This window comes from Alligator mississippiensis, chromosome 7, assembly GCF_030867095.1.
Source record: "Alligator mississippiensis isolate rAllMis1 chromosome 7, rAllMis1, whole genome shotgun sequence".
NCBI classification, from domain to species: domain Eukaryota; kingdom Metazoa; phylum Chordata; order Crocodylia; family Alligatoridae; genus Alligator; species Alligator mississippiensis.
The window spans coordinates 61452868-61478743 of NC_081830.1; the positions used below are offsets into that span (position 1 = coordinate 61452868).

The window sequence follows — 25876 nt, forward strand, 5'->3', positions numbered from 1 at the left end:
GAGCAACCAGTACTGACAGGGTTGTTGGAGATGAATAAAGCAGCACAGGGCTTCTGTGTAGGTGCCATTGGCATCTCAGGATGCCAACAGAACCATGAAATGTCATTGTAATCTTTAGATTTGGTGGGTCAATACTGAATTTTCTTCAGATGTGGCCTTGCATCATTCTTACTTCAGGATGTATGGCTGCAGGGAGACAAATCTGCTTTCCTGAATGGAATGAACTTCAGGAAATTCTATATATTGAAAACTAAAGTTTCTTGGTCCAGAGTCTTGCTTTTTTGCCTTATGATGATATATTACTCAATCCTAACCTAGCCAAAACTTCCAAAAAGGAGTAGCATGGTTGTTATGTAATATAGTCCCAATTCAGCAAGGTATGTCGTTAAACACCTGCCTAAGTAAATCAAAGTCAATATTGAGTATATAATGACTAACTTCACTAGGAGTTTTGCCTGAGAAAATAGTTTAAGAGTGAATTCCACTACCTTTCTTCCACATTTTAAATTTAACTTTCAATCCACTCCACACAACTGCTATGATCTCTTTTCTACAATATAAATTATTTACCTCAGAAATCCTGAATGCCACTACCTTCACTCATTTATCTCCAGAATGTGTGTATACTCCTCCATTTCCTCATTAGGGAATTAGGAAATTACAAGATAAAGATGATTAAAAAATACAATTTGAAGAGAATAACACAAGGAAGGAAAGCATGGAAGACAAGCAGAAAAAGGGTGCTTGGAGAAGAAAGGAAACAGCATGGAAGAGAGGAAAGCATAGGCATGAAAGAAAGCAAGAAATAGCCATTACACACACATGCACCCACACACACCCTCTACTGGCTATTTTATATATATATCTCCAATGGCTATCTATCTATCTATCTATCTATCTATCTATCTATCTATCTATCTATCTATCTATATGTAACAGACTGCCAATGTGGGCACACCAGATTGGCTTGAGATATTTACCATGGGCTAGAAACAGTGCCGGTGAACTCTGAGCGACCCCAAGGATGGAGAAGGGGAGCCCTGCCCTGTGGAAAAGGAGAAGCCAATCTAAAGAAGGGGTTTTCAATCCCCTCATTCTCATGGAAGGGGGATGGCCGGGGTTGTGGGCCAGCCACCCTGAGCCCTGGTTGGCCAGTTTGCAAGCCAGGGAGGGACTGCCTTAGGGGATAAAAGCAGCAGCCGAACTGGCACGTGGGGGCTGCTGACAGTGACGCCAGGGAACGATGCAGGAGGCCTAGGAAGAGCTGAGGTGAGCTGACCCAGCAGAGGGAGCAGAGAGACCCCTCTGAAGAGCCTCGAAGGCCCTGGGAGAAGAAGGCAGCTGCAGTCTGCCATGCCTCCAGCCCTGCAGCAGAAAGGGAGCTGGTGCCAGGGCTTGGGGCAGAGAGCTCGTGTCCCAAGGTCCCATCGCAGTGTGCTGGACGTGCCGGGTGTCCTGAAGGCTAGGAGTGGCAATCGGCCCCCCACTCCACTGCGGAGAAGAAGCAGTGGCCAGGAGCATAGGCGGCATCCTTATCTGGAGCAGGGAGCCGGGCTGGTGAGTTGAAGAAACCCCTTACCTTCCTCGGGGAAGCAGGACAGCAGCAGACAGGGCAGTAGGATCCTGAGGAGCGGCAGAGCACCAAGATTAGGATCCCCAGCAGCTCGGGCCGCAGGCTGGTGCTCGGAGTGGGACTGGTGAGCCACGAGGCATGTGGGGCGCCCGGCCAGTCATCTGAAGCAGGGGTTTAGAGCAGCGACCCCCTGGGAGCTGCCTGTGCTGCTGACCCTCTGCCACTGACTGCCCCAGAGGGGCCTCAGTCCTGTCCCTTATTCTGCAGCTGATTGTCATCAGATGGAGTCCCTGAGCTTTGTGTTTGGGTCATGCTGATTGCTGCAGGAGCCTACTCTGTTGCTTGTTGCTTGCCTTTTTGGTTGTCACGGAGGGTCACCCTTCAGCCTCTTTGGGGGTTAGGGTTTGATACAATTTGATTGCTGCAGACCAGAAGAGCTTACACTGTTGCAGTCTGTCGCTTATTGGGAAGCCTGTTGGAGCTGCTGGAAGCAAGCACCCTGCTTCCTTGCTGTAGCATCTCAGCAGTGGCTGAAAGCTGCCAGTTACCCTATCTGTAGTTCTTGAGCAGTAAACTAATGCATTCTGGTTTGTTTTGCCATTTAAGTTCACTCGTAAATAACCTTTCCTATTATTCTTGTTTTGTAAATAAAGTGTAAATAGTTAAATCATTTAAGTGTTAGACCTTCTTGGGACCATGGGCTGCTCTGTGGGGAGCAGGGGCCAGCTGGAAAGTAAATTGGTGCTGCCCAGAAGCCCTGCCCCACTTTCACCACACCATCCCTGATATTTGGGTAGAGGCGGCAACTATTGGGCCATCATCCGGGTTACATATAGATAGATAGATAGATAGATATGCAGTTTCTGCCAGCAGCATATGTAAGTCCATGGGGCCGGATGGGATGCACCCAAGGGTGCTGCAGGGTTTGCTGATGAGATTGCAGAGCCACTGGCCATCATCTTTGAAAACCATGGCTATCAGGAGAGGTCCTGGATCTCTGCAGAAGGGCAAACATAGTGCCCATATTTAAGAAAGGGGAAAAGGAGGATCCAGAGTAACTACAAACCAGTCAGCCTCACCTCAGTCCATGGAAAAATCATGGAGCAGGTCCTCAAGGAATCCATTTTTAAGCACTTGGAGAAGAAGGTGATTGGGAACAGATTCACCAAGGGCAAGTCATTCCTGATTCACAGATTGTGATTGGGAACAGATTCACCAAGTCATGCCTGACCAACCTGATTGCCTTCTTTGATGACATGACTGGCTCTGTGGATGCGGGGAGACCAGTGGATGTGGTGTACCTTGATTTTAGCTTTTGATACGGTCTCCCACAAGGTTATCTCAGGCAAGCTGAAGAAGTATGGGCTGGATGAATGGACTGTAGGGTGGACAGAAAACTGGATGGAGCATCGGGCTTGGAAGGTAGGAATCAATGGCTTGATGTCTGGTTGGCAGCCAGTATCAAGTGGAGTGCCTCAGGGGTTGGTCCTGGAGCTGGTTTTGTTCAATGTTTTTAACAATGACCTGGAAGTTGGCATAGAGTCCATCCTCAGTAAGTTTGCAGATGACATCAAGCTGGGGGCTAGGATTCAGAGTGACCTAGACAAATTGGAGGATTGGGCCAAAAGGAATCTAATGAGATTCAACAAGGATAAGTGCAAAGTCCTGCACTTAGGACAGAACTTCTGGAGGGACTAAACGTGTTCAAATCATTAGGTCTTGACGATCTCCACCCCAGAGTGTTTAGGGAACTGGCAGAGGCCATTGCAGGACCCCGGCACAGTTTTACAAGCACTAGTGGTGCTCTGGTAAGGTGCCTGACAACTGGAAAAGGGCCAATGTGGTCCCCATTTTCAAAAAAGGGAGAAAAGAGGACCCAGGAAACTATAGGCCCATTAGTCTTACTTCGGTCCTGGGGAAGCTCTTTGAGAAAATCATCCAGGAGCACATCTGCGAGGAGCCAGCAGGGGAGTTTATGCTTAGGGGCAATCAACACGGGTTCATTAAAGGCAGGTCCTGTCAGACCAACCTGGTGGCTTTCTATGACCAGGCCAGAAAAGCTTTGGACACAGGGGTTGCGGTGGACATAGTCTTCCTGGAATTTAGGAAGGCCTTTGACACTGTCTCTCACCCCATCCTCATTAAAAAAATTAGGTGTCTGGTGTTGACGCCTACACATTCAGATGGGTCGCAAATTGGTTGGAGGGCTGCACCCAAAGAGTGGTGGTGGACGGGTCATTTTCGACCTGGAGAGATGTGGGCAGCGTGGTTCCCCAGGGCTCGGTCCTTGGGCCCGCACTGTTCAATGTTTTCATTGGCGATTTGGACGAGGGGGTGAAAAGCACTTTGTTCAAGTTCACAGATGATACTAAGATGTGGGGAGAAGTGAGCATGCTAGAAGAGAGGGAAAGGCTACAACTAGATCTTGACAGGTTACAGAGGTGGGCAGATGAGAATAGGATGGGTTTTAATACAGACAAGTGCAAGATGTTGCACCTGGGGAGGAAGAACCAGCAGCATACCTACAGGCTGGGGAACTCCCTTCTCATCAGCACAGAGGCAGAGAAGGATCTTGGAATCATTATTGATTCCAAGATGAACATGGGACGCCAATGTGGGGACGCGGTCAGGAAGGCTAACCGCACCTTGTCATGCATCCATAGATGCATCACGAGCAGGTCCAAGGAGGTGATCCTCCCCCTCTGTGCGACACTGGTCAGGCCTCAGTTGGAGTACTGTGTCCAGTTCTGGGTGCTGCACTTCAGGAGGGATGTGGACAGCATGGAGAGGGTCCAGAGGAGGGCCACTCGCTTGATTAGGGGGCAGCAGGGCAGACCGTATGAAGAGAGGCCTGAACCTGTTCAGCCTCCACAAAAGAAGGCTGAGAGGGGATCTGGTGGCTGCCTATAAACTTGTACAGGGGAACCAGCAGGCAATGGGAGTGTCCCTGTTCCCCTGAGCACTACCGGGGGTAACAAGGAACAATGGCCATAAGCTGACTGAGAGTAGATTCAGGCTAGCTATCAGGAGGCACTACTTCACTGTCAGGGTGGTTAGGAGCTGGAACCAACTTCCAAGGGAAGTGGTGCTTGCCCCTACCCTGGGGGTCTTCAAAGGAGGCTAGACAGCCACCTAGCTGGGGTCATTTGACCCCAGCATCCTTTCCTGCCCATGGCAGGGGGTTGGACTAGATAATCTGCTTAGGTCTCTTTCGACCCTACCAGCTATGAAACTATGAATCCCATGCACCAGCACAGGCTGGGGGCTGCCTGGCTAAGCAGCAGCTCTGCAGAAATGGCCTTGGGGGTTACAGTGAACATTAAGCTGAATATGGGCCAACAGTGTGCCCTTGCTGCCAGGAAGGCTAACAGCATACTTGGAGGCGTCAGTAGGTCTGTTGCCAGCAGGTCAAGGGAAGTGATTATTCCGCTCTATTCAGCACTGGTGAAGCCACATCTGGAGTACTGTGATCAGTTTTGGACCCCCACTACAGAAAGGATGTGGACAAATTGGAGAGAGTCCAGTGGAGGGCAACAAAAATGGCAAGGGGGCTGGGGCACATGACTTCTCAGAAGAGGCTGAGGGAACTGGGCTTGTTTAGTTTGGAGAAGAGAAGACTGAGAAGGGATTTAAGAGCAGCCTTCAACTGCCTGCGGGATCAAACAGGTTACAGCCTTGGGCCCCTGTGGGATCAAATAGGGCAGCTGATATCCAACACCCAAGAAAAGGCCAATCTCTTAAATGACTTTTGCATTGGTTTTTCACCCTCCCACAGGGATCACACTGTCAGAAAGGACACGGACCAGACTGGGAGTGGGTGGCAGGCTCAAAATTTAAGTGGATCGGGTAAAGGAAAACCTTGAGAATCTGGATATTCACAAGTCCGCGGACCCCGACGGAATGAACCTGAGAGTCTTGAAGGAGCTGGCAGACATCATTGCACCCCCTTTGGCAAAGATATTTGAAAATTCATGGTGCTCGGACGAGGTCCTGGAAGACTGGAAAAGAGCCAATATAGTCCCTATTTTCAAGGAAGGGAGGAGGGATGACCAGGGGAATTATAAACCAATCAGTCCATCCCTGGAAAAATCCTGGGGAAAATTGTCAAGGGATCCATCAACACCAGACTAGCAGAAGGCAAGCTTCTGAAGGCCAGCCAACATGGCTTTGTGACTGGCAGGTCTTGCCTGACCAAACTCATCTCCTTCTCTGACAAGGTGACATGAGCCCTGGACAAAGGAGATGATGTGGATGTCATATATCTGGATTTCAAGAAAGCCTTTGACCTAGTTCCCCATGATGTCCTCCTGGCTAAGCTGGGGAACTGTGGCCTTGATCATCTTATGGTCTGATGGCTAGGCAACTGGCTATAGGGTTGGACCCAAAGAGTACTAGTTGACAGGAGCAAATCAACGTGGCACAGGGTGACCAGTGGAGTCCCTCAGGGCTCGGTACTTGGGCCGGTACTCTTTATCATCTTCATTAATGATTTGGAGTCGGGAGTCAGATGTGAATTGGCCAAGTTTGTGGACGACACCAAATTATGGGGAAGGGTGGTCACACTGTAGGACATGCTGGGGATACAGGTTGACCTGGGGACACTCTCAAGGTGAGCTGACCAAAACTGGATGGCCTTCAATGTTGAGAAGTGTAAGGTGCTGCACCTTGGTAGGAAGAACCCTCTACACACTTACAAGCTCGGCAGTGCTACGCTCACTAGCGCCACGACCGAAAGAGACTTGGGGGTCCTGATTGACCACAAGATTAATACGAGTCACCAATGCAATGCTGTGGTTGGCAAAGCAAACCAAACTCTGGCGTGCATCTACCAATGCATCTCAAGCAAAACCAGGGATGTCATCCTCTTGCTTTACTTGGTCTTGGTGAGGCCACAGCTAGAGTACTGCATCCAGTTTTGGGCCCCCCACTTCAGGAGGGATGTGGAAAAGCTTGAGAGAGTCCAGAGGAGAGCCACTGGTATGATCCAAGGCCTGGAGGGCAGGACGTATAAGGAGAGGCTGAGGGATTTGGGACTTTTCAGTCTGGAAAAGAGAAGGCTCAGGGGGGACTTGGTAGCAGCCTACAATTATATGAGGGGTACATCAGGACCTGGGAGAGCAGCTGTTCGTCAGAGCTCCCCAAGGGATAACAAGGTCTAATGGCCATACACTCCAGGAAGGCTGATTTTTGACTAGACATAAGAAAAAATTCTTTACAGTGCGAGTGTCCAGGGTCTGAAACAGACTCCCCCCCCAGAGGTGGTGCAAGTACCTACTCTGGACTTTTTAAAAAAAAATCTGGATATTTTTCTTGCTGGGGTCACTTGATCCCAGCTGACTTCCTGCCTATTGTGGCGGGGCTGGACTCAATGATCTCACGAGGTCCCTTCCAGCCCCTAATGTCTATGAATCTATGAATGCATGAAGGGAGGTTTGAATGAGGATGGAGCTAGACTGTTCTCAGTGGTGGCAGATGACAGTACAAGGAGAAATGGTCTCAAGTTGCAGCAAGGGAAGTTTAGGTTAGATATTAGGAAGAATTTTCTTACTACGAGGGTAGTAAAACAATAGAACAGGTTACCCAGAGAGGTGGTGGAAGCTCTATTCTTGGATGTTTTCAAGTCCCAGCTGGGATGATCTAGTTGGGGATGGTTCTGCTTTGAGCAGGGAGTTGGACTAGATGATCTCCTGAGGTCCTTTCGAACCTTAATTTTCTATGATTACTAGGGGTGCTGCATATATCTATATCTATAGATCTGTACCTACAGATCTATATATATGCGGTAACCCTAGTAATCACCAGAATCATTTCAGCCTGGCCAACCTGTTTGCTTTGAACCATGTGACTATTTGAAAAAGCACAGGGGAATATAAAATAAGCATTGCAAAGAAAAAAAATCTAACTCAAATGGGGAATGGAAACAAACAGTGACCTACAAGAAGATGCACAAATGTTATTTACCTAAATGGAATATGGAATTTGTGGGAGCAGGTGACATGATTTTCTCAGTGGCCCATGAGTATGAAATTTACTGTGTCTGGAAAGCATGCAATTTACCATCATTTAAAATTTGTTAAAGGCCCTTTTCTAGCAGTTATTCAGTCACTCAGAAACTTTGCAGCTGGTTGAAGAAAGAAGGCAGACCTTTAGAGCATATAAACAAAAGCATATTCTAGCTGTATTAGATATTTATTACTTTTCAAAAAACAACCAAAACATAGGTTTATAAAATAAACCAAGACATGAAATCAGTTGTCTTATATATTCCAGGAAAACTTATTAGCACAAACTGTCTCCTCTTAATCTTTGGGAACAAAGCTATTTATACATCCTTCTCAGATGACCTTGCAAGGACTACAAACATGGCTGCTAGGAAGGATTTGATTTTCCAACAACTTGGCTGTCCTTAATTTCATACAGAGACTGGAAGGGAAATATTATGAACCAGCCTTGTCTCACTACTGAGGGGGAGATGGGACCCCTGCCTATGGAACTTCACCTTTGGGCTCTAAAACTAGAGTCAGCACTGAACTTCTGTACATATCTCAAGCGTGGGTTTCCTGAGCTCTTTTTTAATTCTCACTGATATATGTTGTTCTAGGAAAACCTTCCCAGTTTTAGGAAAACCACAAGCCTACAACATATGCCTTAAACAGTCAGTACAGTCCCTTACATCAGGGGGATGGCAAACGTACTCATAGGTTTCTGTTCTATGGTATATATTCCCATGTTTTCTTACATTTCCCTTTTCTGCTCAGAGGGAAGATATGCTTAAATGATAGTTAAGAAACCTAACGTTCTGGTTGTGGGAGGAAGTGCCAGCTTTTCATGCACAATCACAGGTCTTTAATCCTTATGTGCATTTGAGAATTTCTCTCTTGAAACCCTATAGAGAAGAGAGAGAACTTCTGTTATTAAGATCTTGCCTGGATTAACCTATTCTTAAAATGCTGTGAAGAACCCTCTCAGCCACCAGGTACTATGCCCCAAAACACCAAGAACCACTTAACTCACAACAGGTAAAGCAGAGGAATGAGGGCACTTGCAATGTCTTGCTGCTGCAAGAATGGGACATAGTTGTTAAAATACACTTGAGGTATCAGAGGAGGAGCACCAGGTCCCCTCCTACTATAGAGGAAGGCAAAATCCGCTTGACCATTCTCTCCAAAATAGAGTCTAAGAGAGAACTAAGTTATGCTAGGTAAGATAAAGGTAGTCTATCTAGTCCAGCCCCTTCCTCAAGGCAAGATCATCCCAACTAAATCATGGTAGCCAAGTGTCTGTCTAACTTGCTGTTTAAAACTTTCAAGCATGGAGATTTCAGTTTCTACAGGTAGTCTGTTGCAATGCTTGACCACCCTCATCATCAGAAAGTTCTCCAACCTAAATTTCCCCTGCTGCAGCTTGAGGTCACTGCTGCTAGTCCTGCACACCACAGCCACAGGGAAGAGCCCATCTCCATCCGCTTTGTAATTACAATTCAAGTATCTGAAGTTTGTTATCTTCCCTTTCAGTCTTCTCTTCTCCAGGCTAAATAATCTGTTTTTTCAGCCTTTGTTCATAAGTCTTGCCTCCCACGCCCCTAATGACTGTTCTCCAGTGGACTCTTTCCAAACAGTCCATGTGGTTCTGGAAGTGTGGGGCCCGAAACCAGAAACAGGACTCCAAGTGACGCCTCCCCAGTGCTGAACAGAGAGGAAGAATCAATTCCCTTGATTTGCAAGTGGCATTCCAGTTAATACCACCCACCGTGCTGCTTTTTTTTCTTTTGCAACAAGGCCACACTGTTGGCTCATATTTAGCAAATGAGTCACTGTAAACCCACAGATCCTTCTCTGCAGTACTGCAGAGTAGTCAGTTGCCCCCTGGCCTGTATTTGTGTGTGCCGTGCAGTGATTCCATCTAAAGTGCAGGACTTTGCTCTTATCCTTGTTAAATCTCATCTGATTGATTGCAGACCATAGGTGATAAGGCAGTGCTCTGCCCCGCCCCCCCCTTCTGTTGCCTAAGCAGAGAGCATGTTGTGGACGGTTTGTCTAGTCTATCCAGGTCATTCTAGATCACTGGTTCTCAGCCTTTTGACTCAAGGCACGCCTCATCAGCCATGAAGACCCCACTTCCTAATGGTTGTGAACTGAGCAGCACTGCTTCACAAACTGATGTATTACAGTGCTGAGCTCCTTGCAGAAGGGGCCAGGAACCGGGGGCTAGGGGAGCAGCTAGACAAGGAGAGCCTAAACCTACTCTGATCTGCTTATTCCTTCATGCCCTGCTTACCTCCCTATGCTTTGAGGCACCCTTCAGAGGATTTCACACACCCAGGGTGCCTCAGTGCCCTGGTTGAGAATTACATAATTCATCATGCTCAGCCTCTTGCTCTGTGCTGGGCATTACATAGACAAGAACCACCCCCACGTTTCTATGGCAGACTGTGCTGGGGAACCCAGAGGCTGATGGTACAAGCAGTCCTTGGACTTACGACACAACTGGTTCCTGAAAACTGCATCTTAAATCCAAACATTGTAACTCGGAACTGATTTTCCCATAGGAGCAATGTTATAAATGGGGGATTGGTTCCTGAACCAAGGCCCGATACCCTTTTTGCACCAAAAGTAACCCAGAATTTTGTACTCGACCAATTATAGATGAGTAATATAGGTACAATAATGCATTTATATTGTAAATAGCAATCATATTGATTTGCAAGGACTTCTTTGAGGTGACTGCTGGACTTTTTGAAGGGCTCTTGGCTGGAGTCTTCTCAGGTGTCTTGGCTGCAGGTTTTTCAGGAGCCTTGTCTGCTTTCTTAAAGAAAGCATCCAAGAAAGTTTGGACAGATGTTCTCCAGGGAGACTGGCGACACAGAGAACTTGTTCACTGGCGTGGCATCACATCAAGCGTTGTGAAGTTGAAACCCCGATGTCAGAAAGTCAAAACAGGGTGGAAAGTTATAAACGTCTCAAGTGCTGTTCATTGTAACTCGAAACGTCTGCCTGTACGGGTTCCTTTGAGAGTGAGGGGCTCCCAGGGGTGGCAATTACTCCTGCACGCCCTGCCTCCTGCCACCACAGAGGGGCGGGAGCGCGGGTGACGGAAGAACCCCACGGGTCTGGGCACAAGCCAGGTGACAGCACGGGCAACTCCCACCACGAGGCCTGCAGCTGCCCGCGGGGCGCGGAGGCGAGTCCCGCACGGCCAGCCCTGTGGAGCGGAAGCGGGGAGACACCACTCGGCACCACCGCCCCTCCCCCAGCGCGCAGCAACGCACGGCCGTACCGTCACAGACGGCGCCGAGCAACCGAACAAACGGCCGAGGGGAGCCGTTGGGCGGAGCCAGCCCCGGCCCCTCCCCTCAGCTCGCTCCGGCCCGGCCCGGCCCCTGCGGCGTCACGTGGGCGCGCTGGGCCGCCGAGTGACAGGCGCGGGGGGCGGTGGCCTCTCCGCTCAGCCTGCGCACGGCCGGGGCGGGGTTTGCGCAGCGCAGCGTAGCGCAGCTCAGCGGCCTGGCCGCTGTGGGCGCAGGGGCATGGAGTCGGCCTAGGCTGTGTCCTGCTCGTCCCCGCGCGAGCGACCAGGTAAGCGCTGCCTTCCCCCCGCCCTGCGCCCCCGTCTCGCACCGCGCGGACCGGGGGGCCCGGCCCGACTCGACTCCCCGCTCAAAGCAGAACCTGCTGCGGCTCCGCCCGGGCCCGGCGGCGGCGGCGGTGGTGTGTCGGGGCGCACGTCCGTGGCCTGCGCTTGGGGCCGCCTGTGCTGCCGGGCAGCGCGTACAGGCAGGGGCCGGGCTGGAGAGGGCGGCCGCAGGGACCGACCCCGCCGCGTTCCCTCTATGCGGTGCCTGCCTCTGCCCTTCGGGACCCTTCAGCTGCGTCTTCGTCCCCCGGCCGGGCCACTTTCCCCTCCACAGCTTTAAGTGGGGACCAGGAGTCACCTGGAAACTCCGTGTTTCCCAGGGTTTTCCTCCGGCTTGCCGGGGGCAGCTGTGTTGCAGAGCTGTTCGCTGTGTGGCCGGGCGAGTCTGAACTCTTGCAAATCGCCTGAAGTTGGGGACATTGGGGCAGGGCCGAATTGGTCGATTGCTGCAGGTGCCTTTGACAGGTTCATGTGATGCTGTCAGGGCAGCTAGGAGCTGGAACCAACTTTTAAGGAAAGTGGTGCTTGCCCCTACCCTGGGGGGGTCTCCAAAAAGAGGTGAGACAGCCACCTAGCTGGGGTCATTTGACCCCAGCATCCTTTCCTGCCCATGGCAGGGCATCAGACTAGATGATCTGATCAGGTGCTTTCTGATCCTACCAACTCTGAAACGATGATGTGTACATGTGCCGTCCTAGTTGGCGTCCTTTCCCACTGGAGGTCTGCGCTCACTTCTCTGCTAAAATGAGGTTCACAGGATTTGAAGGGAGGCTTCTTAGTGTGGCTGACATTTTAACAGAGGAACTGTTTCAGAGAGACCACCTTCCTTCACCCATAATCTAGCACCTTTTTACTCTCTTGAAGTGTCTGCAGACATTTCCACCCTGTTAACAACCCATCACTTTCCTGTAGCAATGGCAGCAACACAGGTTTCTGTCTTTTGTAAGCGCTGGTGTCAGAAGTTCCTTATGCAGTGCAGCCAAAACTGTCCATTTCATTTGCTCAGTCCCAGTGCAGACATCTTCCTCTCTCTTATATGTAGATCATGGTTATAAGCTCCATTTTTAGTAACCTGGTCTCTGCCTCAGACTTCTCAATTTTCAGTAGAAGCCATTTCTGAGAACAAGGTTTGAGGAAAAATAGGCTGCTTTTCTAAAGTTACAAACAATTTCTTGGAGGTAGCTCATTGTCACCAGGGGCATGGGCTTAACAGTTAGTGCTAAGGAGTTAGTGCTTTGAGTAAGGAGCCTCTTACAACATGCTCAAATGTGGCTGTTATAACAACTCACTGACAGCTCACTGTTTTGCCCGGGCTCACTGGAGCTTTGTCAGAAGCTTGCAGCTGCAATCTATCAACATTCCCCTTGCACTGAGTAAGTCCCGGTCCCAGGAAGTGCCTAATTGCCATCTCCTGTGGATGTACTCCCAGGGCCCATGCAGCCTCTTACTCTAGTAGGCATAAAATTAGTGTTGTGGACAGGACCTGTATATAGTAGTAGCAAGCAGCAACACTGCCCTTCCCTCTGGCCTCAGAAGGGATGCTGGGCTTAGAGCCACGCGACTGATATTAAAAAGTCTGTTTACTTTGTAGTCGTTTTTGAACAAAGCTTTATACCGTACCTCTAAATTGAGCGTGATGGAACGATTTTTCCGTTTTACAGTTGAGGTAACAGAGATTGTATACATTTACTTTTGATAGAACTGAAAATAGAACCCAGTCACTAATATTGTCGAATGGTTGTAAACACTGCAAGGCTGTTTCAGGTTGGACATAAGGAAGAATTTCTTTACTGTCCAAGCCCCCAAGGTCTGGAATAGCCTGCCATTGGAGGTGGTTCAAGCACTTACATTGAACACCTTCAAGCGTAAATTGGATGCTTATCTTGCTGGGATCCTATGACCCTAGCTGACTTCCTGCCCTTCGGGCGGGGGGCTGGACTCGATGATCTTCCAAGGTCCCTTCCAGCTAAGCTGTGTTTTCTGTAATGGCCCACAGTCCAGAGCCAGGAGCAGAACCCAGGAATCCTGTTTCACAAACTTCTGCTGGTGCTGTGGATCTTAATGCTCCAGCTCTGCAGATGATCCAGGGGGGTGAATATGTAGGAGACAAGACTGGAAGGACTTCCTGTGTCAGTAAGGCCAGGTCACTGCTGTAATAGGTAACCAACTAATATATTCCCTTTCATAAACTGAGCAATCTCCATCTTTGAGCTAGTTAGATTTTTGTCCTCACTGCTTCCACTGGAAGGCTGCTCCTGCTCTGCACTGCACTGATTAGAAACCTTTTAAATTCCAGGCTAAATTTATTCATGATACCCATTTGTTCATATTCCAGTATTGCTCTTTAGCTTAGAGTAGGGCTGTCAAACTTCTAAGTGTCTGGCAAGCCACACATTTCTCAGGCCTCACTAGCAGGGTCCGTGCCAGTGGGGGCCTTGGGCCCCAAAGATTGCGTGCCCTGTCCTCCGTCACTGGACCACGAGTACTTTTGCTGCTGCTTTCTGCATCCTACCCCCCCAAGCACATCTATTGTTGCACTGTCTTTAGAGTCTCCTTGCTTCACCATTTGCCTGGGTTTACCTCCTCATCCTGCTGTACCATCTGCTTGGGTGCCCCCTACACTGCACCATGCATCCCCTGCTGCTGTTCCTCATCCACCCTGCTACACTGTACACCCTGTGCCACTGATGCTAGACCCCACACCTCCACTGCACCTCATGCCCTGACTTGCCTTTGCTGTGAACTCTCCCAATGCACCATGACACTGGCACCTCAGGCTGCAGGATTTCCTGGCACAGAAGTCTGTGCCATCCTGTGCTACCCTGCCCCCTTGGGCAGGGGCAGGGAGAACATGGAGCCCCCAACTGGTGCTGCAACCAGAGCAGTGGGGAAGAATGGTGGCCAGATGGGAGCCCAAGGGGCCACAGTTTAAACCCTCATGGGCTGCATGTGGCCTGTGGGCTGCTAGGTGGGCAGCCCTGGCTTAAAGAGTTCTTTTCCCCCTCTGGTGTGTCCCTCCTTTTGCCCAGCTTTATTTGTGGAACATCATTGCATCTCCTTCAGCCTTCAGTTTTGTAGGCTAAACAAGACAAGCTGTTTTTAGCTTTCTTTTGCAAGATAGGTTCTCCATTCCCCAGGCCATATAGTAGCCTTGTTCTGTGCCAGTTCCGTTTGAGTTCATCTTTCTTAAATGTGGATGACTAGAACTGTATGTTATGTTTCAGATAAATTCTGACAGGACAATGGCATTAATACTTCCTTAGTTTTATTAGCAGTATTTTACCTGATAGATTCTGGGGTCACTTTTGCTATTGTTTCATGCAGCTTCACTTTGGTAGTCATAGTCATCCTGTGATGGCAGTGCACGTAGGTCTTTCTCCTCCTTAGTTCTCTAGCTGATGAGCTCCTAATTTATAGGAAAAACTGTTACGATTAGGATCTAACTGCAAAGGATGTAATTCTGCGTAATGGAACCACTGACTTTTCAATCTACTTTAAAAAAAATAAACCTAGGAAAATGCATTTAAAAATAACCTTAAAGAAAGATTAACATTACTAAATCTAACACTCAGAAGTTAGAAAATTCTAGAATTACTGTTTCGTGGTATGCTTTGTTTCGCCTCTTTGGTTATGTCCAGATGAGTGTGGCCATGTGGGACGTGGTGCCACAGACACGTCTGCGGTACTACTTACCGCATGTTCTGTTGTTCTCTGTGTTGCAAGAGAGCAGTGCAGAAGGTTTTTTTGACCCCTGAAAAACCTGCAGAGAAAAAAAGTGGAGCTGTGCATATGGCAACAGCGTGTGCTGCCCAAAGCTGGAGCCTGGTTGGCTGGAGCTGTGCTCCGCTGCCGGTCAGCCCCCATCCAGTAGGATCACCACTGCTGCAGCCCTGGGTGGCCTCCAGGACCCCACGTAAGTCTTCTGGGGCCAGCCCAGTGCTGGCCCCAGCCTCCCCTTCGCCACCTTGGGTAACTTGCTGCGCGCCAATGTGCACATGGCACAGGCATTCCCTGAGAACAACTAGCGGCAGCACAGGGTGTTCTGCTGCTAGTTGTCCCCGGGGACAAAATGTCCACGCGTGTCTGGACGCGGCCTTTAAGTTTATGCATTATGACTGTGTAATAAAAAATTGTGCCATATATATGAAGCATGTCACATCCAATTAATAGGATAGACAGTGATTGAAGGTAGGAATTCCAGGAATGAAAGACAGTAGAGTTGGAGTGTTTTCTGACTGTAGGAATTAGGAAGCACATTCTTTTGTGCTTTGAGAACAATATTGTGGTCTGGAAATTAATTCTGCTTGTTGCTAGACAAGAAAAGATTTCCTTATGCATGTTAAGACCAAGTAAAGTTTCAGTCCTGTTATTTCCGAACTTTGAGTGCTTGACTTCTCGGTTTTAACATGTATTTTTACATATAAAGAACTAGTATTTTTTTTAAATGTCTGCTCTTTCACATTTAATTTTTGAACTTTTCTTTTGAGCTGGAAGAGAAGTTGTGGTAATAGGGTTGAATTAATTCTTTATTTTGGAACAGAAATTCTTGGATTACATAATTCATTTTCTCAGAGAGGTTAATGTGAAACTTCATTTTCTCTGTTGCTCAACCAGTCAGTCAGTAGTATTGCAAAACTTCATGTTTCTAATTGGTAAGTCAGCCTTAAAATACTGATTCCATCTAAAAAAAAATCTTCTTTAATTCCCATTGATAGTACTGAATTACAGTTCTTCATACTTAGAATAAGATTTTAGACCGAACATGTGTGTAAACATACTTTGTGTCGGTATTCCTGAAACCCATCAGGGGCTGCTTATCTGATCAGAGGCCCAGGGAACAGGAGGAAGGTAACAGCCTACATGAAATCAGCCCAGAACAGGTGAGTGATTTTCTACAATGCTTGGACATTTTAAAGTCTGCTGGACCAGACGACCTGCATCTGAGATTCCTGAAAGAACTGGCTGAACTTATAGCAGCGCCACTAGCCAAGCTGTTGGAAGAGATGTGGAACTCAGGGGTGGTCCCAGACGACTGGAAGAGGGCCAATGTGGTGCCCATCTTTAAGAAAGGGAAGAGGGATGACCCCGCAAACTACAGGCTTGTCAGTCTGACCTTGGCCCTGGGTAAAGTCTTTGAAAAGTTGGTTAAGGAGGCCATAAACTACAAGCTGGTAATGGACGGGGTGCTAAAATACAACCAGCATGGCTTTGATGACATGCCTGACAAACCTTTTGTCCTTCTACGACCAGGTAACTAACCATCTGGATGAGGGACACAAGGTTGACGTCCTTTACTTAGACTTCAGTAAAGCCTTTGACTTTGTCTCCATGGGATTCCCTCTAACAAACTGGAGGGTACTGGGCTGGTTCAGTCTACAGTGAGGTGGGTGGACAACTGGCTTAGGGGCTGCTCCCGGAGAGTGGGGCTCACTGGGATGGCCTCATCCTGGAGGGCTGTCTCCAGTGGTGTCCCCCAGGGATCGGTGCTGGGACCCATGCTATGCAACATATTAATTAATGACTTGGATGAGGGGATAAGTTTGCAGATGATACCAAGCTGTGGAGAAACACAGGCATGCCAGAGGATAGGGCAAAGTTCCAGGATGACCTTGACAGACTGGATTTATGGGTGGAACGAAATCAGATTAGGTTTAACAGGGAGAAGTGCAAGGTACTTCACCTGGGTAGGAAGAACCCTCACCATAACTACATGCTGGGTGGTGGTCCACTGGCTGACACAACATTTGAACGAGACCTGGGGGTCACAGTCAACTGGAAGATGAATATTACCCAACAGTGTTATGAGGCTGCCAGAAGGGGCAATAAAGCTCTGGGGTGCGTCAGCCACCGGGTGGCCAGTAGATTCAGGGAGGTACTTCTCCCTCTCTATTCAGTGTTGGTGAGGCAGCAGCTGGAGTACTGTGCCCAGTTCTGGGCACTGCACTTCAAGAAGGATGTGGATAAGCTCTAGAGGGTACAAAGAAAGGCCACCCATTTGGTTAAGGACCTTATGAGGAGAGACTCCAGGAACTGGGTCTGTTCGGCCTGAGGAAGAGAAGGCTGAGGTGACTTGATAGCTGCCAACAAGTATATTGGGGGGAGCATCAAGAACTAGGAGAGCAACTATTCAGAAGGGCACCTCAAGGGAGGATAAGAACCAGTGGGCATAAACTAATAGAGGGTAAATTCAGGTTGGATATAAAGAAAAACTTCTTCTCTGTAAGGGTCACCAGAATCTGGAACACACTCCCAACAGAGGTGGTGCAGTCACCCTCCTTGTGGTTGTTCAAGATGAGGCTGGACAGGCACCTTGTCGAGCTCATCTGAGCCCAGTACTTCCTGCCCATGGCGGGGGACTGGACTTGATGATCTTACCGGTCCCTTCCAGTTCTATGTTTCTATGATTCTATACCCATTCTTGAACTCACTAAGCTTTTAGAAACCTCTGAAAACGTAGTAGGGAAAATGCCTTTTGCACAAAGTATGGGATAGAACTGTAAATCAGGCGTTTTGAGTTCTGTTGGCTCTGTCTGAGACTGGAGTGATCTTGTGTATGGCTTTTGATCAGGTCAAGAACGACACAATTTTTTACATTGGATGTTTAAAATTGGGGACAAATTCTTATTATGAAATAATTCATAAATTCCTATGTACACATCTAGGTAAGGCGTGTGGCTAAATATACACCCAGTTCAGTAGAAGTGCCTGTTTTTCAGTCTGCACAATACAGTTCAACTGTATCACTGACTTGTTAGGAATTTTAACACATTATTTATAAAGCACTTTAAGTTATTTTGATGAAAGAAATTGTGTTTTAAGTGTAAACTATTCTTTTTAACAGTAATATTTCAGATAGTCACTGTTTATTTACAGCTACAATTCTGTCCAAAAAATTATGCCTATTGGCATTTCAATATCTAAAGTTAGCTTAAATGAAAGAATTCAGAGGGAGCAAAATAACGAAATGCTGTCGCATACTGTGTTTATAGCTGGGTTTACTGCTTTCCCTGTGTAGTCAGTTGATCTGTTTTCCCACTGTTTGTTTGTGTGAGCAATTGTAAATCCACAAGTATTGTTAGAGGCAGGTATGGAACTGCAAGTCAGTTAAAAAAGAAGATGCCTAGATTTTATCTTGATTCTGTTCACTGGTAAAATGGTTAGGGGGTTGAGGTACATGACTTTTGAGGAGAGGGTGAGGGAACTGGGCTTATTTAGTCTGCAGAAAAGGAGACTGAGGGGGGATTTAATGTCAGCCTTTTTCTATCTGAAGGAGCAAGACTGTTCTCAGTAGTGGCAGGTGACAGGACAAGGAGCAATGGTCTCAAGTTGCAGCAAGGGAAGTTTAGGTTGGATATTAGGAAACATTTTCTTGCTAGGAGGGTGGTGAAGCACTGGAATAGGTTACCTAGAGAGGTGGTGGTATCTCCATCCTTTGAGGTTTTTAAGGTTTGGCTCAACATAGCCCTGGCTCGGATGATATAGTTGAGGATGGTCCTGCTTTGAGCAGGGGGTTGGACTACCTCCTGAGGTCCCTTCCAACTCTAATTTTCTATGATTCTATGAAAATAGCAAAGATGGGCTAACATGTGATGAGAAAAACTGTATTGGTAAATAGTACATGGTTAGTGCTCCCTAGCTGTATAGTTACTGTAATCTTAAACCTTTGACTTCCTGATGTGGTTATTTCAGTGGTAACAAAGGTACAATTAAATATATTGTAGGTTTTCCTTTTCATACTATTCATATCTAAATAATTTTAATTAGACTTTAAAGTTCAAGATGCAGTGAAATGAACAAACTGTTTACCTATTAGTTGCCTTTTTCTGGAAACTGGAGTACAGCTGCCATAGCAGCATGCACTTGAACTGTGAACACGTCTTTGCAATGGAAAATGAGGAGGAGGTCTCAGGTTGGAGCATGAAATGGTAGGTTTAAACTGAACTGAATTTGTGGGTTAGAACAGCCCTTGGACTAATCTGATTTGAAGGGTGGCTACCAACACTATTAGAGGGCTGTTCTAGCAATTAGAGATCCTCTGGGGATTAGTGACAGTTTAGTTACATGCATGTTTGTTTAAGAATATAGTGCTGGTAGATTGCTTCCTGGGCCAGTGAGTCCTGCTCCTGTTGTGTATGAAAGCAACTTCTTGTCCAGAAGAGATCCTAAGACCATCTTTTCCAGTCCTAACTTCAGTCGTAAAGGACTGTATAAAAAAAATAAAATCTGCCAATATGCCTGTGCGGGCCGGGTGCGAACCCGCGGCCCTGGTCGCGCTGCACGCGGGCTGTGGCTGGCAGCCCGGGCACACCGGGTCGGAGAGGGCGGGCGCCAAGCTAGAATTAGACACAAACGCTTAATGGTTGATTTTAAGATTGTTTACTTACACCGAGATGGTCGCGGTGCAGGCTGAAAACTTGCTTGAGTTGTGGTTACAAACAGAAAGAACACGAACAATCACGTGGAGTTTGCTGGGCTCCACGCAGACAGAACTCCGGATGTCCAGGACAAGCGCGCCTCAAAACTCGTCGATACGTCTTATGAAAGGTTACCGCTCGAAGACGGGAAGAGGTGGGCGGTGGATCAGGCTGCCAAACTCCTATGAGTAACGCACAGGGTTTCTATTACCCTGTCGCGTACCCGGAGTCCCCACGAGATGGATGTGGAGTCCTCTTCGGCTTGGGCGGAAACCGCTCAAGCCTCTTATATGGCTAGCAGGCCAATCGCTAGCCGCCACGTGGGAATAATTTAGCACTAGCCAATAGCGGGACACGAATTTGCATTCGAAGAGCGGGAACTCTTTGCACTGTGCATTTCTGTGTTGCAAAGAAAATGCACCCTGCAGAGACAGCTGCAAAGTGGCGGGAACTTTCTCCCTTGCATGCGGGTTCTCTGTGCAGCAAAACTCCACCGTGCAATGAAGTTGTAATCCCACGGGGATAATTCTAGTGCCGAAGCACACACACAAAATCAGACCTTTGGGTCATGACAATGCCAAAGGTAATGGAAAGGCACTGCTAATACTATAATTAAATAGTATTATTTATTTATATTAATTTATATACATTAATATTCATTTTATTATATTTACATAAAATATTTATGTATTTTAATATATAATATATTAAAATAATATATTATTTTAATATAATAATACTATGCCAAAAGTAATGGAAAGGCACTGCTAATACCTTGCCACTGCGGCGGTAGAAGATTAGTTAGGTTAAAATATCAGATAATCCTAGAAGAGAACTGACATGCTACAGAGCAAGGCAGAAAACACCCCAGTGGTCTTAGCCAGTCTGATCTGGGGAAAAAGTATTTTCTGTTCTCAACTCTGGCATTTAGTTTAACCATAAGTACATAAGCAAAACTTTTGCAAGTTGTTTAAAAGCATTAATCCACTGAACTCCCACCTCTGGTTGTGGCCATTGTCCATGGCTTCAGAGGATGGTCCCCGCCAATCCATGAAAAAACCCCACACCCATCAGACCAAAAAGTCAATAGTGCATTCATGGGAAGAAGTGGAGAAAGAATATTTTTCTGGCCCCTACAGGCAACAAGCAGCATAGGATTTTCAAATGTTTCGACTTTGTCCTTCCTTGGGGGTAACAAATACTTGATTCCACATGTTATGGTTATATTACTAAACCCCTATCCTCTCATATTATGCTTTCCATAAGCATCCCCTTTTCAATTGATTCAAAACCACCCACTTTTTAGGAAGACCTTTAAAAAATATCAGTCTTCTTTTTATTAGAAACCTTCTGCTAATTTTCAGTCTAAATTTCTATGCACTTAATATTCACTCTGCAAATGTACTTATAAAGAGAAATTGTATCCCCTCTCACTCAGCCTTGATGCACTGAACAAGTCAGGCTTTTTTAATTTCCATTAATTATTTCTGTAGTTTTTATTTATACCTGTCCCAATTTCAGTTAATCTTTTTTTTGGATGTAGACAACCTCAACTGCACACAGTATTTAATATGGGGTCTTATGAATGCCTTGTACAGTGGTAGGCAAGGGTTTCTTTTATTGGACCAATGTATTAAGCTCTTACAAAGGCACATTGTCTGGTGGTTCATGTCCTAAATTTCATATGTCCTACATTGGCAGGTGAGAGAGGGTTGTCATAAAAGCCTGATCCTGAGAAATCCTGTAACAGCTACTTCCTCTGGTGTCTTTGCTGAGAAAGTGCCAGAATTTTGCCTGAAATTGTGATCGCTACCTTCTCTCAATGCTGAAGGGATTTTTGGTTTTTATATTCAAGAAAGATCTGATTTTTTTTTTTTTAATTATATGCTCCTGTCTAATGAAAATGAGAGCACTTTTCTTAAGTGTTGAGATGCACATTCATCTGGTAACTTTCTTTTAGAATAAAGGAGTAATTCCTCATGTATGCTATATAGAGGTGAAATGATACATCAGTCCGATATTGGTTCAGCACTGATATAAAGACAGTTGACTGCATCAGAAACCGGCTTGATGTGGCCGATAATTTGGCCGATAAATGCCTCTGCATGCGCTTAGCCACACTGCAGCACATAATCAGCAAGGAGCACAGCCTGGAACCTTGGAGATCTGCATGCAGCTGGTAAGTCTGTTGTGGTAGAAGAGGAGGGGGGAGGCAAGGGGCATGGGGGTGGGGTAGACCACGGCCTCTGTGGTGAGGGAGGTTGTGGGGCTGCGGCAGGTGCTGCCCAGGTGGGGTGGGGCACGGGATGGAGCTATGGCTCGGGCGTGCACAGGCTGGGTGGCTCCCACTGCTGTGTGCAGCCCGGGAGGACACAGGGCTGGGGCTGGCTGCCGCTGCAGGCTGGTGCCAGGGCTGCGCTGGTCTCTTCCTGGCACGTGTGGTGGGGAGGGGGTTGGGTCGGGGCTGTGCTAGAGCAGGCAGTGGCAGCGCTGGGATGGGAGGCTGTGGGGAATTGGGGGGTAACTGCAGCCCCCTCCGTAGTCCCCTTCCCAGTGCCACTGCTACTTGCCCCGAGCATGGCCTAGTGTGGCCCCAGCCCACAGCTGCAGCCTGCTCCATCCTGCTCCTTGCAGATCTTGGGACACCCCCACCTTCTCTGCAGTTTCGCTGGGTGCATGCAGTGGTAGGAGCCACCCCTCCCCTAGGTGAGCCGTTGCTTCATCTGGTGCCCTGCCCTGGCTGGGCAGTGTCTGCCCCACTCCTCCCTCACCGCAGGGTCATTGATCTGCCCCCTTCCCCCCCCCCCCCACAAACGCCTCTTCCCTCCCTTTTCCCCTTTCACCGCAACAGACTTACCAACTGGACGCAGCCCTTCAGACTGCAGTGCTGTGCATTGGAAATCAGATCAGTATTGGCTGATATGCTTCCTTAAAAATCAGTTATCGGTATCAGCCCCCAGAATCTGTAATGGTGCACCCTTAATGCTATAAACTCAGTCCAAGAGAAAATCAGTCTCCTGTTTAACTGAATCTTTTGTTATGTAGTGAAATAATTAGATCTGTATTTAAGCTGATAATTTTGAGTGACCTGTGCCTGACCTCATCAGTCTTGCTGGGAGCAGAATCAGACTAATATGCTAACATAGAACTTTAGATAACATATTAAAATTAGTGTTTTTTGTTTTTGTTTAATTTGATGGAGTAGGAGCAATAAGGCAAAGCAAAATCACTAAGTCATGTCTTCTAGGTTAAAAAAAAAAAAAAAGTAAAAAGGCCCGTCAAGCATATAGATTAAAAACCTCTTAAAAAGACATAGGCAGGGAATTAACTAATAGCTGCTTTTTGGTGGACGCACAAAAATGTTCATGTGGAGCTGTGACATAATTTTATATAGAAATTCCCTGATTAGTAAAAAAAAAAAAAAAAAAAAAAAAAAAAAAAAAAAAAAATCCCAGTGCGAGATTTCATAGATTTTTAGGGTTGGAAGGGATCTCAGTAGATCATCGAGTCTGATCCCCTGCTCTGGGCAGGAAAGAGCGCTGGGTTATATTGATACAATATAACTCATCAACAGGAAAAGTAACATTTTTCTTGTTCAGGTGCATCACAATTTGGAAAGAAAGGCTTTCTAAATGTATTTTTATGCAGAACTGGTTATGGGTACTTCTTGTTTTATCTGGCTCTTTCAGAATACAACATAGTTATCACTTATATTTAAGCCCCCTCTTTTTTCACAGCTGTTGGTGGTGTTTTGTGTATGTTCCTTTTCTATGTCCTTTTCTAATTACCTTTACCTGAGTTTTCATTTCAACCACTTGCATACCTTCTGTTTAAAAAATTCCCAAATAAGAAAAGGAATAGAGAAACCATAGTTAATATTAGTTATTTTGAATGCTAGCTGCCCACCCAGCTCTTAGTATGAGAGGATCTAGTCCTGGGGTCGGCAACCCCTGACACGAGCCGTGTGTGGCACATGAGGCCATTTTGCTTGGCATGCTGCGGCAAGCCCCTGCTCTGGGGAGCTGCTGCTGGCAGGGCTTGCAGCATCCCAGCTAACTGCTAGGAGCAGAGGTGGGAGCGGGGCCTGAGGCAGCGCAGCCCCAGTGTCTTCCCCGCTCCCGGCACAGAGGTGATGAGCCTGGCGCAGCTGTTTGTAGCCAGCCTGGGCCCTGGGCAGCTGCAGCAAGCAGCAGGCTGGCTACAAACAGCTGTACTGGGATCATCACCTCTGTGCCGGGAGCAGGAGAGACTGGGGCTGCGCTGCCTCAGGCCCTGTTCCCACCACCTGCTCTGAGGTGTGCCAGTGAGGAGCTGATGCAGGAGCCGGCACAGCTGTTTGGAGCCTCCCAGCTGCAGCCCACCCTGGCTCTGGGGAGCTGCTGCCAGCTGGGAGCCTGGGCTGCTGCCAGCAGTTAGCTAGGACGCTGCAAGCCCTGCTGGGAGCAGCCTGGGCTCCAGCAGCTACCCAGAGCTGGGGTAGCTGCTGGCAGCCACAGAGCTTGGGGTGGGGGGCAAGGGGCTGTAGGGCTGGGGGGTGGAGGCTTTCAGTGGGGGAAGGGGCACAAGCAGGGCATCCTGCCATGTACCCCTTGCCCTCATTTTGTTTTTCTGCTATGCCGGCACTCTGGCATCTTCCGAGGTAGGCATTATGGTGTTTTTTGGCACTCCGGCCAAAAAATGTTGCCTACCTCTGATCTAGTCAGTCAAAGAGAGACAGACAAGCCAGGTTCCTCCTGACCAGTGTTGGTCTCTGGGCTGTGCCTCAACCCAGCGTGACTGATACAGCAACCTTTTGCAATTTCATGTTAAATTAGTTAGCCCTGTACCTTAGGTGTGGTAGCTGTTGGTGCTATAGTAATGAAGACTGAAGATTCAAAGCTTGCTGATGGCAGCTAATGGGGTAGTTCATGATTGCACATAATGGAGTTCTTGGGGGTTTTTTTAAGGGTGATTCCTTTAAAATGTAATTTTGTGTGTTGAAATGCAAGCACTCCCAAGTTAGAAAATGTTAGATTTATGGTACCCTGTGCAATTTCCATTTGGCCTCCTACTGTTTTCCATATGACCCTATCTTATGACTGGTTAAATAACCACATGACTGGTTAAATAAAGGAGACCAGAATTTAAAATTATGTAGGGAACTGTACATTTTAGTGCTTCTTAACATTTTGTCTGCTTGACTTCATAACTTAAATTTAATAATTTTTATATGAAAACTTTCATACAAATAGTGAAATACGCAGCTTCAGGTCCCAAATTGGTTGGGGACCCACTTAATAAGAGATGGTGTCTGTTTAAGAGTTTGCATCCTAAACAGCGAGAATAAACATAATGGGAAAAGCAGTGCCAGATACAACGTGACCCTTAGTGATATTTGGCAAGTGTATTTGATCAATTTAAAAAAAATATTTGTTTAATGCAGCTATTCTATAATTAGAGCCAGTTATATAAACCGGGTGACTGCCTTAAGCAGAGATGACCTGAGCAGGGTGCAGGGCTTGGGGCAAATCAGCCTGTGTGGGGCCCTGCCCCCAGACATGAGGAAGCCGGCGGTGGATTCGCAGGGGATGCTAAGTCACTGGACATGAAACCGGTGGCAGCGCAGAGTCGCCACACTGCTCTTCCCAGTTCTGCGGGGCCTCCCAAAGCGTGGGGCCTGGGGCAGTCACCCCAATTCGCACTCCCCCCCAGGACGGCCCTGGCCTTAAGTTTATTTCATATCTAATATTATTTAATGTCATTATGGAGATTGTACCTCTCGATCTCTCGGTAAAGAAGATCATAAATGAGGTGGGGTTGGCAACAAGTAGTCATGCAACCTGGATACAACCCACACTGCTGCAGGGCTCTGACTGTGCCTATGCCTGTGCTGGGGCAGAGAAGTAAGGAGCTGTGCTGGGGTGATGTGGCTGCCACCCTTTTCCTCCTCCCTGCTACTGACTTCCCAAGGTGTTGGCATGGGTGGAGTTGTGACAGGGCCGGGGGGCTGTGCTTGTGTTGATGCTGTTGCTTTCTGGCTTCATTGCAACTTTGTAGCATCTGATAGCATTGTAACTTCATAGTCCTGTCATAGCGTCTGATGGAGTAAATTGCTGTGTATAAAAGCATATGCATCTCTGATTTAGTTAGTTTATAAGGAGCAAATCCACCCTGCCTTCTTTATGGAAATTATCAAATAAGGAAGGATTAATATTCACATCCGGGAGACTTTCAAATGCTTAAGCTTGTATTCTAAATATTTCTGTGCAGGAATTAA

The 25876-nt window shown here is 47.4% G+C and overlaps 1 protein-coding gene across 1 annotated transcript in view; it reads left to right on the forward strand.

Annotated features, from left to right (window-relative positions):
• Nucleotides 1–11017: 11017 nt before the first annotated feature.
• The window catches only part of RNF13 (ring finger protein 13), a 154619-nt gene continuing 139760 nt past the window's right edge, over nucleotides 11018–25876 (forward strand). Inside the window, exon 1 of the mRNA XM_006259169.4 lies at nucleotides 11018–11148. The gene's annotated coding sequence lies outside the window, so the exon portion shown is untranslated. The remainder of the gene's footprint in view (nucleotides 11149–25876) is intronic.